The sequence below is a fragment of the Mirounga leonina genome, unplaced genomic scaffold, assembly GCF_011800145.1.
Source record: "Mirounga leonina isolate KUSES-001 unplaced genomic scaffold, KU_Mleo_1.0 Mir_115, whole genome shotgun sequence".
NCBI lineage: Eukaryota > Metazoa > Chordata > Mammalia > Carnivora > Phocidae > Mirounga > Mirounga leonina.
In genome coordinates this window covers 15,799,355-15,814,454 of record NW_023270268.1, presented here as the reverse complement: position 1 = coordinate 15,814,454, position 15,100 = coordinate 15,799,355, and the positions used below count along the sequence as shown (strand labels likewise).

At 37.6% G+C, this 15,100-nt stretch overlaps 1 protein-coding gene across 1 annotated transcript in view; it reads right to left on the bottom strand.

Annotated features, from left to right (window-relative positions):
* Positions 1-15,100, bottom strand: part of NEK10 (NIMA related kinase 10) — a 232,301-nt gene that overhangs the window by 59,808 nt on the left and 157,393 nt on the right. The window lies entirely within an intron of this gene.

The following is a 15,100-nucleotide window of genomic DNA, read 5'->3' as shown; positions in this document are numbered from 1 at the left end:
TTCCTTCCTTCCTTCCTTCCTTCCTTCCTTCCTTCCTTCCTTCCTTCTGTAGGACCCAAAGCTTGTTAGAACATATACTCAAATGCTTGCTACGTTATTAGAAATATTTGTGCCAAAGTACCATTAATAGTTCTGGTTGCACGTTTGCCACAGAGTTCATTCGGTCCGTGACTACAAAGAAAGTGTCTCTGCACCACTGGACCAACAGGAATGGATGTGCCAAGATGCTCAGTGACAGAGGTCTGGACAGACTGGCAGAAGAAAATGCAGCACTGAGGAAAAGATATGTACCAATTAAGCCGAAATTACTCCTTTAAGTTATCTTAATATTTGCTCTCTTTGGGGCGGCTGGGTGGCTCAGGTGGTTGAGCATCCGACACTTGATTTCGGCTCAGGTCATGATCTCAGGGTCCTGGGATTGAGCCCCACATTGGGCTCTGTGCTGGGCGTGAAGCCTGCTTAAGATTCTCTCTCTCCCTCTCCCTCCCCCCCCCCCCTACTCTCTCTCTCTAAAAACAAAATAAAATTAATAATAATAATAATTTGCTCTCTGAATAAGTCACGGGGATAAAAAGTACAGCATAAGAAGTATAGTCAATGGTACTATAATAGCATTGTATCGTGCCAGACGGTAGCTACACTTGTGGTGAGCAAAACATAAGGTATAGAATTATGGAATCACTATGTTGTACACCTGAAACTAATGTAACACTGTATGTCAACTATACTTCAATAATAAAAAAAAGTTGCTATCAAATCTCAGCACCACAGTGGGTAAGTAGGGCTTAGTTTCTTCAAATCTCAGGGAACTTAGTAGCAGACACAGCCAGGCCATGGAGGGAGAGAAGTGAGGTCCCCTGAAAGATGAAGAGCTGGGGCAGAGGCTCCAATGATGACCAATGCTCGCTAGAGACACAGGTCCATGGTTTTTTGTTTTGCTTTGTTTTGTTATCAGATTCTTTCCTCCAAAATGAAAGTGACACCCACAGCCACCAGGGGCAGGTTCCTAAAAACTCCATGGTGATGGAATTGAAGGTGAAGAAAATCTAAGACGTTATGAGTGACTGGAGTTAGAAGGCAGCCTCTGAAAGCTTTCACGTGTTTCTGTTCACTAAACAAGACAAAAATGAAAAGAATATCAAAGGTGTTGTGCCATGCAAACTGTCCAATCAATTTCTGCTTGTTATCTCTGTTTCCTGAGAACTTTTTCATTGTTCTTTCCTCAAGCTTTCACCAAGATGCTTGGAGATATTTCTCGTTCTGTTGAAGCTAACATACAGTTGAAGGAGCATTTTAATTTTCTTTGGCTAGTCCTCCATCCAAGTCTTCCTACTTTTGTGACTCAGCATTGTTCATTCCTGCCTTTTGGATCTACTCTGGTCTGCCACCTTAGAACCCAAAATGGAAAATGTTTCGGACACTCTGGCATTGCTGAATGTGTGCTTCTCTGAAATTCTTCCCATGCTTAAGACTCATAAGGGGCTTCCAGTGCCAGCCTCAGCTCTGCCCAAGCTCAGCCCCTGATACCAAACCCAAGAGGCTCCTTTTGAGGATCAAAACTTTCCTGCCAAACTCACTCAGCTCCTTCCATGCCTTCCTCCTTTTTCTGTCCCAATCCACAGATCCTTCTTCTTCCAACATCCTCAACTGAAGTCAGAAATGTACATAGAAATAAATGTAGGATTTTCTCCTCCTATGATTTTTTTTTATTCAAAATTAATCATCCACTGCCCTATTCTAAAGGCCACAACTAGATTTACAACCTTATACAGACTATACACTCAAGATGTGTCAATACTATCAATGTTTTAAAAAAAGAGAGAGAGAGAGAGATCATTTTTGGGTTTACAAAACTCTTTATTACACTGATGCAATTAGATGCCAGAATCCATATATCTCTAAAGCCTGCAAAACTGCAGCAAAGGCTTTGTTTCTTTTTAGAACAGGGATGGATAAGACATTTTTCTTTGGACAAATGAAGAGTGAGGAGAAATTGTGAGTCCTGCTACAGGCATTCCAGACTTGAGGAGCTTTGACTTGCAACCAATACCCAAGAACCAGTTGGGCTGCAAATCAAGTCATTTGCAACCACCAAAATTGTATCCATAAATAACTGGGTACTTCCTTAACTTCTGATAAAAGGGAATTCACATTCTGAGAGAGATGTTTTTTTCAAACTCTGTAAGCATGGAAGGTATGATATAGCAACGTAGAATGTATAGTTGTTTTAGTTTAAAAAAAAAAAAAAAACCTGTTTCTATAATCTCTTACAGCAGTTTTTGCTTCAAAAAAATCTATAGAGTTCTTGAACTTGACATAAATGATATGCCACTGTAGACACATTTTCCCAAATGTGATTTCCAGAGTTCTTCCTTGTGAATATTTGAGTACCCAACTCATTACCAACTCTTCCCTCAATGCCTTGCATAATGTTTTGTACATAGCAACTGCTTAATAACTAGTTGCTGTATTGAGATTGAAGGGAGAAAGGGGCCAGGAAAGCAGGTGAATTCCCTTATATGATGAGTAGGTTTTGTAGCTTCTGGGTTTTTTTGTTCATTTGTTTTGCTTTTATTTTGCCTGTTTATCCAGAACCCTACATCATGATGTTTCTCCAAGAGCTGAAGAGACTACTTGGTGATACACCAATAAGTAGGAGTGAACGTCTCCCTTCCTTTTTCCCCTTTACTCTTATGAGAAGTATAAAACTCCATTCATCTGTACTAGAGATGGCTGGCCCAGCAACGACAAAATGCCTCTGTAACCCAGTAGGCATTGGTCAAAGGCAGAGATGGTTAAATGTTTTTAGCCTGAGGGTTGAGGCCATTAAGGTATTTTCAAAAGTTGCCTCCAGCAAGTACATCAACCTATTAAAAGGAGTTGGGGGGGGGGGGGCGGTGCAGCCTTGCAGGATGCAATTTGGCTGCTGTCATCTTTTTTACTTTCTAATTAAGATTTTTCTAGGAATAGGAGAGGGAGTTAACTTTTTTTTTTTCTTGGCATCTATATATCTCCTAGGAACGGATGGACACATTCTGTGCATCAATATGGCAGCAAGAAGAAGACAATGCAAATCAGACAATAAAATTATCACTGATATGGAAATCATCACCATTATAGGAGACACTTCCTGTCACAGTGCTGTTATAGGCACAATTATGTTTAGCTCGGTTTTGCTCATCATAATGTAATTTTTTGTGTGTGCAGCAGATTATAATACATTTCAGTTGAATAGCAATTCTAACAGTAACAGACTGACATTGCCTAAATTAACCGCAACAGTAGGGAAAGAATTAAGAGTCTATTTTATTAAAACTAGTGTAATTTTTTAAATTGCCCAGAATGTTTTATAAGGAGAGAGAGAGAAAAAAAAAAAAAAAAAACAAGAAATAAACATAAAGCATAACACTAACTATATCCTGTAGATGCCTTACTTTAGAACCATAAAGAATGCACTGTTTCTTTTGTTCTAAAATAGTCATTCTATTTGAGCTACGTCTATGCCTACTTTCTTCTATTTGTTTAGTTAATAACTGTGACCTTAGATACATAAATATAGGGCTACCCAGTTCTGGACAGCAATTCACCTGGCTGAGGTGATCTCTTTTTAATGGCAAACCATATTCCATGCTTTTCATGGATGATAGCACAAAGAAAATCCAAAATAGGAGACAGATCATTGACTATATATTACTGTGCATAAATTTAGTCCCTAAATTTCAAAGTATTAAAAAAAAATCCAGGGGAACCTCAGTCAGTTGGGCATCCGACTTCTGATTTCGGCTCAGGTCATGTCTCAGGGTCCTGGGATCCCATCCTGCATCAGGCTCCCCGCTCAGCCGGGAGTCTGCTTCTCTCTCTCCTCCCTTCTCTGTCTGCCCCTCCCCCCATTCGCGTGCTCTCTCTCTCTCTCTCTAAAATAAATAAATAAATCTTAAAAAAGAAAATCAGCCAGGGCGCCTGGGTGGCTCAGTCGGTTGAGCGACTGCCTTCGGCTCGGGTCGTGATCCCAGGGTCCTGGGATCGAGTCCCGCATCGGGCTCCCTGCTCTGCGGGGAGCCTGCTTCTCCCTCTCCCATTCCCCCTGCTTGTGTCCCCTCTCTTGCTGTGTTTCTCTCTGTCAAATAAATAAATAAAATCTTAAAAAAAAAAAAAAAAAACAAAAAAAAAAACAAAGAAAATCAGCCAGTGTGACCAAGAGGGCTGAAGGGGTCACATTGACTCAGGCCATAGCTAAGTGGTCTGACAAGTTCAGCAGGTGTGGCGAGAGGCTCCTGTCCAGGACCTCACTCTGAGCCACTTGGTTTTGCCACTATAGAGAGGTGGGCCACAGGAGCAAGCTCGGACTATGGTAGCTGGGGATCTTTTAGCTTCAAAGCTGTTTGGTTGATACAACTGTCTATTTTATTTATGAAATCCTGAAGCATTTCCCTGCTCCTGTGCTCCGTATATCAAGTAGAAGAGCAATACATTCAAATGAAACCAGAAAAATTGTTGTGAGAGGTGTTGGAAATAACTAAATTTACAAATATCATATAATGAAGGAAATGTTCTCTTCAAGTTTGGATATTAATTATTTTTTTAATTTTGAACTTCTTAACAATATTCATACAAAGCTCAATATTTTGCTTTAATATAATTAAATGCATATAATTATGATCCCATTATTATCATGACACTCTCTTAATTAGAACTTCTTAAAAGCACAAGAACATACTAATGAACTGTCACTAAAATAAGTAGAGGATGAATTAATTATTACAATTCAATCTAAAATTCCACTATCAAATTTACCACGCTTGATAATGTTTCACTGCCACCCCATAAATAATCTAGTATTTGCAACAGGTTCTCTATTATTCCTAATTCAAAGACAGGTTTTCTAGAAGATATAACATTAATAAGGATGAGGAGAAGAACAGTGCCATAATCTGAAGGTATCCCGTATTAAATATACAGAAGATATGGTCTACATCAACTGACTAACCACCATTTTGTTTCAAAATTACATGCTACCAAAGGAAAAGAACTGAATGTATGTGTGAATACTTCTGAAAGCATTTCAAAGGAGGCCAGAATTAGGTAACATACAGAAGAATCATTTAACATATAGAAGAAACCACACACAGAGAATCATTAAGTGGTCAAGTTTTAAGGCATTCTAATTTGGATTGCTCAAAAACAAGAAATCCAATTGCAATGCAGCACTGCTTAAGGTATGAAACAGTATGGAATTAGACATGGGTGGCATCAATATAAACAAACCCCACAAATCAGAACTGCACTGTTTACTTTTTAATACAGAATTACATAAGGGAAGGTCTAGTTCTTTTCAAACCACACACTTAGTATGTTACATCAAAATACCAAACTGATTAAGTGCCAATAAACAAAGAATTAAAAATCAAGGAAAAGAATCACCATCATCTTTTGTCAACCTCCCTGCTTCCATTCTTGGCTCTCAGCAGTCAATTCACACACAGCAGCCAGCTGTATAACTTTAAAATATTATGTCGCTCCTTTGCTCAAAATGCACATCACTCAAGTCTATACCATGGAACACAGCATCCTCATCTCCTACTCCCTCCCCCTGCTTCACTTTACTCCAACCACACAGGCCTCCTTGCTTGCCCCTTAAATCTGGCAGGTATGCTCCCACCTCCGAATATTTGGACTTGCTGTTCCCTCTCCTATCAATGTTGTGCCTCAGATATTTGCAAGGCTCAACCGTATAACGTATTCAGGTTTCTACTCAAATGTCATGCAGGTATAGTGGCTTTCCATGACATCCCTATTTAAAACAGCCTGTCTTTCCCACATCTACTAATCACTATTACTTTGCCTTTATATTTTTGTCCATGGTACTTAAGTGTATATTAATTCACTTATAATTTGTCTTCCTCCACTGTGAAGGTGGAGTTCTTCTCTTTACTGTTAAAACACAGGCTAGAATAGACCCCAGAAGAGAATATATAAATTTTGTTGAATAAGTGAAATAAAAGACTGATTTTTCAAAGTACTACAGAACTCTTCTCCATATTAAAACAAAGGGTAGAAATCAAAATAGCAGCATTATTTTTTGAAGAAACTGACAAACTGATTCTAAAATTAATAAGTAAATATAACAAATCTAGAATGGCCAAATCAAATTTGACAAAGAAGAATGAAATTGGAGCACTTACACAACCTAACTTCAAGACTTATTAAAAAGCTACAGTAATCAAGACAGTGTGGTATTAGCCTAAGAATAGATATGCAGATCAGTGCAACAGAATAGAGTTCAGAAATAAATCCACATATATAGTGTCAAATGATTTCCAACAAAGACCTGTAGTAAAATCATTGAGCAAACATTAGACATTTTAAGAAATGATGCTGGGAAAACTGGGTACCCATATGGAAAAAAAATAAATTTCAATCTTTTCATTATTCTATGCATGAAATTAAATGAAAATGGATCATAGACCTAAACATAAAATCTATCACAAGAAGGAATTTACAAAAATAAAAAAGAGCCAATTTTTGCAGCCTTGGGATAGGCCACAATTTCTTTAACAGGATACAAAAAGCACTAACAGCAACAAAAAACTAAATAAGTAAATTGGACTTCAACAGAATTCAAATTTAACAAAATTTCTGCTCATCAAAAAAAAAAAAGACCAGTCAAGCCATAGACTAGGAAAAAATTTGCAATACCTATATTTGACAACAGAGTCATACGTGGAATATAAAAAGAACTCCTAAAATCAACAAAAACAGACAAATAATTCAATAAAATAATGGCCAAAGATTTGAGTAGATACTTCACACACACACAAAGAGATATATAAATGATCAATAAGCACATGTAAAAGTGCTCAACAGGCTTGGTTATCAGGAAAATACAAACTAAACCACAAAGAGATACATTTCTATGCCCACTATGAAGGTTAAAATCTAAAAGACTGGCAATACCAAATGTTTACAAGAATGTGGAACAATTGAGCAACTCTCATACATTGCTCTTAAAAATGCTAAACAGTACAATTTTTGAGAACTGCTTGGTAGTTTCTTTTTAGAGTTAAACATACAACCATCTTATGACCCTGAAATTCTACTCCTAGGTATTTGTCTAAGAGAAATGAAAGTATCGGCACAAGAAGACTTATGTAAGAAAATTCATAGCAGTCTTATAGGAAACCCCAAATCTGGAAACAACACAGTGTTCATCAAAAGGAGAATAAATTATGATATATTCATACAACATAATACTATCGAACAATATAAACAAATAATTGTTATACACAACATCATGGATGAATCTCACAGACATTAGGTCGTGTGAAAGAAGGCAGACACTAAAGAGTACATACTGTTTGTGATTTATATGAAGTCAAACAATAGGCAAAAGTAATCCATAATGTCAGAAATCATAACAGTCTGTCCATGAGCAGGGAATTGTATGGGAAGGGGCATGAGGGAAATTTCTGAGGTGATAGAAAATTCCCGAATCTGGTTTTGGGTAGAGTCAACCATATGTCAAAAGTTATTAAACGAAGTAATTAAAATTTGTACATCTTACTGTATGCAAATTATATCTCCATAAACAAGGGGCGGAGTTATGGTGTGGATATGAGAATTGTATATATATTTGTGCAGGAGCCTAAAAGGCATTGTTTTGTTTTCTTAAACCATAACATAGAATTTGCCAAAACAAGTCAGGATTTTCCTGATACTTCTTTCACTGCATCATTATTTGTTGCATTTTCACAACCTTGGGGGAAATTCAGTCAACAATTAACCAGACAATAAAAGCAAAGATGTTCACAAAAATATTGTCCTTTTAAAATACATCATTTTCTACATGGCTTAATTTAATCTCTTAGCACAGGATTGCAGACACACACCTTTAGTGGCGAGCTCAGCAATTGTAAATGACATATGGTATAATAAAAATAAAACAACTCAGATAAATAAATAGCACAACAGTTTTTTAAATTTGCACTAGGAAAATGAGAATCAGGTACTTGCATATCTGCTCAATTTCTAAGTGGTCAACTTTAAAGATATTTGAGAATTTAGGATAAATATCAAATGCCTGTCAATAAAGTTTGCCAAGAACATATACAGATTATATTAGAAAAGTACAAGAAGAATTCCACTTCTTTAAGTGAAATTATAAAGGGATTGTGGATTTAGAAAATAATCTTTGCTGACAAGTGCTCTACCAGCTGCTTCCCCCACCCCCAAGGTGGTTGGAATTTAGCATAATAATTATGTGCACCGTATTTCAGTAGTATGACATGAGACTATCACAGAAATCTTCCTTTTTGTAATTCACCAAAAGCTTAGAGTACATTTCTAGGACTCACTATGGGAACATTTACTCTTCATCTTAAGCATGAGATAATTTATCAAGATCAGATATGATTTTTGAAAGATCATCTTAGTAGGCCCATAGAGGATGGTTAAGGGAGGGAGATGATTCTAGATAACCTGAGTAGAATGGATTCGATCATTTGAAAGGTCTTCAAAGCTGAGGCTTCTTTGAGATGAAAAGAAACTCCATCTGTGGACAGCAGGTTCAGCCCATGTCCAAAAGTTTCAACCTGCCCTTCCTGCCAGTCCACCCTATGGATTTTGGACTTACCTAGTCAGCCCCCACAATTATATAAGACAATTCCTTGCAATAAATCTCTTTATATGTATCTTCTACTGGTTTTGCTTTATACATTCTGTGTAGGACTGTTCTGTACACCAAATATTAGCATCCCTGGCTGCTTCCCCTTAAGGGCCAGGTGCAGTCAACGTCATTATGATAAACAAAATGGCTCTCACTCCACGCACGCACACACACACACACACACACACACACACACACACACTTCCCAATGACCCTGTAGACATTGCAGAGGTGGTACGGTAAATCACTGCTAGAGTTGAGGAGGAGACTAGAGAGGCAAGAAAGTTGGGTATTGCAATGACCCAATGTGAGATAATGAGAATGAGAACTGGAAGGATAAGATGGATTTGTCAGACATTTCAAAAATAGGACTGGTAAAAGATTGCTAATGAAATGCACGTAGGATTTGAGGGAGAATGAATTGAAGAAGATGTCCAGGTTTCAATTAAGGTGATGTGGTGTAGAACATGACTGGATTAAGGAAAGAGACTCCATTCACTGTGGGACTTGCTGAGCATGAGGTACCTATTAGATACATGCGTAAATGTCCAGCTCAAAATTTAGGTCTGTCATGCAAGAAAGGCTGCGATCAGACACATAGTTTTGGAGGTCTTCAGAAAATGGATGTGTTGTAAAACATACCCCAATGTATTTTGCCTTCTTAGAAAATATTGTGTACTTTTCCTCCCAGAACCCGTATACTGTTGAGACCAAGTCAGAGGCTGGGGCTTATAAACCCAAGGAAAGGCCTGAATGAAGAACACCTAGGGAAAGAGGAGGACATGGTAGAAGGGCAGTTTCTAGCATGTGGATAGAGAACTGGGAAGTCTTCCTGAAGTTCAAAGAAGAACGGGGAGATCGGAGGGGGAGACGAACCATGAGAGCTGATGGACTCTGAAAAACAAACTGAGGGTTCTAGAGGGGAGGGGGTGGGGGGATGGGTTAGCCTGGTGATGGGTACTAAAGAGGGCACGTTCTGCATGGAGCACTGGGTGTTATGCACAAACAATGAATCTTGGAACACTACATCAAAAACTAATGATGTAATGTATGGTGATTAACATAACAATAAAATTTTTTTTTAAAAAAAGGACAGAAGATAAGAAGGCAAGTTGAATATCTTTGTTTTTCCTCCTCACATCCTCTCCAGCAGAGGTGAACCCTGGGAATGGAGCAGAGCAGAGGGTTTGAGGGAATAATTCAGGTTCACCCAGAAAAGACTGGAAGTTTCAGAGAAACTTTGTGACCATCATGCAGCTATATACTATATAGCTAATATGGGCATTTTAAATAAGGCCCATGAGGGTAGACACGCTTTGTTCACTGTGGTATCCCCTGCACCTAGAATAGTACCTGACACCTAATAGGCAATCAATAAATATTTGTTGAATGGATAAGGTAGGGCTGATATTGTGCCCCCACTCTCAGTTAGTTCCCCATGGACTATGTGGCATAGGTGGGAATCTGAAGCTCCCATGTGCCACAGTGGGAATGTAGAAATGGATACAGTGCTCACTGGTGAGTCCACCAGGTTATCACTGCATGGAGGGAGCACAGAGAAGACAGCTCAAAACAGGGATGCCACGGTAGGTCCCCCAAAGCCACAGGGATAGGTTCACCTCATCTAAAGTCAACAGAGGCCAAAAGAAGAAGGCAACACAGAGTCCCCTCCCATTGGCGTGAGGATGCCTAAGCTTCCTCCTGTATCAAGCTGCCATTTTGGGAGAGGGAGATGGAGAGGAGAGCCCTTGAAATGGGAGAGAAACTTTTAGACCAAAACATCTGATGTAAGTGTTAATGCCTATATCCTCCATTTTCTGCTATCAGCAGGAACAGGGGTTCAAACCAAAATGATATATGATTATGGAAGATAAAGTTCTCATTTTGTACAACCAATTTTTATCCAAATTCATATGAAATGAAAAACTATGGAACCGTACAGAGCTCACTCAAGAGAAGAGCAAGAAGAGAAGCAGAACATAGAAACTTAAGAGTCCAGGGTTGGAAGAGAGAATAAGAAAAGAGTGTTCAGAGACATAAGATGGAAACCAGGACAAAGGAGTGTGGTCGAAACCACAGGGGAAAAAAAGTTCAAGAAGGAGATATGAATGATAAGGAAGAATTAGCCTTCAGTTTAATAATCTAGTTGTTAGTTACTTTGAAGAAATACAAGGCTTTAGTCCACACTACCCAGGATTAAATCCAAACACTAGGTATGAATACCTAATGACTAGGTACTCCGCAAACTTCTGCCATCTAGTACCAGCCTACTCTCCCAGACTTTCCAAATTCTACATATCAAAATATGCATTATAAATCAGGATATCCAACTCTCAGTCCAAGGTTTGAAACCAGCAAACTAGCTTGGTGACTTTGGACAAGTCTCTTCTCTTGGTTTCCCTTTTCTTGCCTATTAAATTAAAGCATAAAATAATACCATTTCTAAAATGTGATTAGTAGTCCTAAGTATGCTAAGCTGGTATATCTGGAGCTCATGTACTTTTGCTATTCTTTTCCATCCAGGAGTGACTCCTTACCTACTTTCAAGGCCCAAACTTACCCCACTTGTTTTGGGAGCCTCCCTGAACTATATCAGCCAGAGATCTCATTTGGTATTTACCCAGATTTCCTCCTGCATATATGTCTTGGCTTCCCAGGTGGACTGGGTAAGTCACTTCACAACTGAGACCACTCCTTATAATTTTTTATAACCTTCACAATAGCAAGCACAATGTCTTACATTCAGAAGATATTCAACAAATCTTTGTTCTTTTATTAATTATAAACTGTAAGCATTTTCAACTTTTCTCTTTTTGTGTTGTTCCCTGTTAGGTTTATGAATGTGAAAGTTCTGTAGACTGAACAAACTCACTCTACTAGTAGAAAGAAATAATCATGTAGCTTTAAAACAGAGGTGATGAAGATAAAAGTACCTGTCAAATATCACTGAAAGAGAAGTGGGAAATCCCTGCAACTCACCCTGCAAGAACATGTTTCTTTCACGATTATCCTTCAGTCTCCCTGGTACATTCAAATCTGCTCCATTTATACACAAAGAAATATGCTTTATTTACAAATGTTAATAGTAGCCTACAGCTGGATCCACAAAATCCCAGTAATCTGAATGAAATTGAAGTTTTCTATTGATGATCCACATTTTTCCAAGCTGGGTTTTAACACTCATCCTTGTATTTGCAGCGTGCTGTTTAGAAATGTCTGCAACCGATATTTCTGCCTGGGATATAAGATAATGGCCAAAGGGCAACTATTTGGTGTATTTAACATGTTGTGCATAATGCCAAAATGCCAATCATGATTTTGACTACTACAATGCCACAGTACCCTCTGTAGCACAATAGACTTTTATTATTACATATTTAAGTAAAAATTACACCTTATTTTTCTCTGCTTGATTCTTATTCTTGACTCTACTCTCCTTGTGATCTATTTTGAATTATAAAAATTAGGAAGCTTAACATTCTTCGAAAAGAAAGTTTTGCTTCTCTTTCATAGAGTCTAAACCACAGTACAAAGGAGTAAACTTTATTAGTGACGACTTCTCTGTCCTTTTGAAATATATATATTAATATCTGTCTTTACTGGCCTATTGCCATAATTAAGAATAAGCTAAGATGTGAAAAAGTAAGTAGCATACACCCCATGACAAAAGATCCTTAATGTTTCTTATCAATTGTTTGTTCACCAACTAATTTGCAAAATTCTAGCAATTCACAATGGATCTCCTTATCAGTGCTGAGAATTCATAAAGTTCTACTGCACTCATTAATTTCTCTTTCCTTTGACTATTGCTTATCATTGGATTGTGTAATTGTATTGTTGATATTAACTGCTCTGGGAGACATTCCACTATATTTGAAAGAAACAATCATAATACTATAACAATACTTGAGAAAAAAAGAGACATAAAATTTTATACCTGTATTTTTCCCATCAGTAATGGTGTCAATGTATGTTTTTAAAAAATAATAATTGGTACTTAGCAAGGATAATGCCAATTAACTGCATGCTGTCTTTTGATGAAATGTAGTATTTCCTTCTCAGTTCTTTAATAAGGCTGCACTTCTCCTTTTAGTTAACATATGATTAATCCAGAGATGAAAAATTATCAGTATATATAAAATAGTGCAAAAGGAGAAGCTATTTGATGGTTCTTTAAAAGTAGTAATATAAACTCTGCCTAGAGGTAAAGCATTTCTCTAAGGTCCCTATGAGACTGAATGCTCCATGAGGGCATCAAGGCTGGTTAGTAGCACATGTTCAATAAATACTTATTAACTGCATGAAAACCACACTTGGATTTAGCACTAATGGACCAGCTAATACTAGATTAGCAAGTTGCATCAACAACTATTTTTTTAACATAATCACTGCTCATTTTATATAACTGGTGCTATCTTTTAATTTTGTGCCACTTTTTAATTTGCACAGTTTATTCAAACACATTAACTTATTTAATCCTAGTGTTTTCTAAAATAGTTAATATTTTCACCCTAATTTATGATGAGTACAGAACCTCTACAACCTCAAAACTCCCTCGTCGACTATAGATATCTCCCTTTGCTTAACCCAGTCATGGCCTGAGAGCTAGATTTCTAGAATTAAAATGGTCCTCCAAATACATACTGAAATTATTGATGGATGAGATGATATGGTGTCTTGGGTTTATTTCAAAATAACCTACGATGGCAGGGAGTGGGTAGTGGGTGGGCATAAAGACAGTATGTGATTGGCCCGCAGTAGCAAATTCTTGAAGCTGGGGGGTGGCTACATGAAGTAATATCTTTATTTCTGTAAATGTATGAAATTTTCCACAGTAAGAGTTTAAAAAAAAAAAAAGAAAAACTGAGAAGTAAATAAATAAACAAAACAGTCATTCTCAAGGTGTCTCACTAAAGATAGAGGATTTCTGCTGGTAGATTTTAAACTAACTCCACCCACCCCCACATCAGCTACAGGGATCTAATAGAAACTGACTCTTTTATATCCAACTGGAAATTGGCTAAGTAGCTCTGTAGTGCAGAACTTAATAGAAGGCCTCAAATACTTAAGATACATAGAAATGGCTAAATCTCTTGCATTTTAGTTTACTGGGAACACTGCACTCTGAATGCAACATGACATACATAGAATGGTGTGTTTCTCATTGTTGTCTACTTTTTAGGAAGTCAGGTAGTTAAATAACAAGAAAAGTGAGCTCTAACTCCTGTATATAAGATTTAACTGTGTTCAGCAAGAGCTATAACTCCCAAGTTATATGCTTCTAAACATAAACCAAGGCCTTAGATAATCACCAAGGATTGTTCTGTGAAATTACAGCTGGACTCAGCAAGGCAATAAAGATGAATTTTTCCCCCCAAAAGAAAACTATATTGAATCTTCAACTTCCAGATTCCAAGTATGTCAAGACAAACACACCACACAGTAGTGCTTTCCTTTTAATAGAAAGGAGTTTGATGGAAACTCTATTATCCAAGAAATCAGAGGAGGGAGCGAGGGAGGGGAGGAGGGAAGGAAGGAAGGAAAGAAGGAAGGAAGGAAGGAAGGAAGGAAGGAAGGAAGGAAGGAAGGAAGGAAGGAAGGAAAAGAAATCACAGCTGTCTCTTCTTTGAAATCAACTCTATATTATTTTCTCAGCTGAGGCAGAACAGGTCTTTAGGGTCCTGGAAAGGAATTTGATGACCAAGTACCTTGATTAAGAATGGGTGTTATGACCCTATTTCCTTGGGCCCCATGCCCAAGAGGGAAGAAAAGAATATTTACTAGGTTGAAGAGTCCCTGACTGGATCTCTGCTTGAGGGAGCCTGGAGCATGAGCAAAGGAAGGATCATGGGTCATGATACAACAAAAGCACAGGGGAAAACGAGAGACAGCAACAAGAGCATCACTGGCATGGTCACTTGCACATGTGGACATTTGTAGCCTTTGCCTTTTTCAAGCTCTGCTCAGAAATAAAGGTTACTGGCAAAAAAAATTAAAGGACTTATTCTTATTTGAAGCATGGCAGCATTATTATCACCACAAACAGTAATAAAAGCAACTAGACTAAAAAGACAAAATTTTAAGGTGATTATTATTTCCTTCTCTGATTAACATATAACATTTTCATCCATATTCCCCAAATCAGATTGCTAAAGAAGTAAAATATACATATTCATTGCTATCTATACAAAGAGCATAATATAAGCTTAAAGAATTGCTAAGGGATCTTTTTGAGGCCTCTTGTTTTGCAATATACAATAAATTAGGGGTAGTTCAATGGAAAAGCATTTATATTGACTTTAATTTTAATTATAAGACCTGTAAAGGGATGCAAATCTGGAACTATATAATAGTGAAATACTGCATGTAGCAATTAATACTTTCCTAACTTAAGATAATCTTCCCTAAGACAAGCCTGAACCATTTCAGGTGACCTTA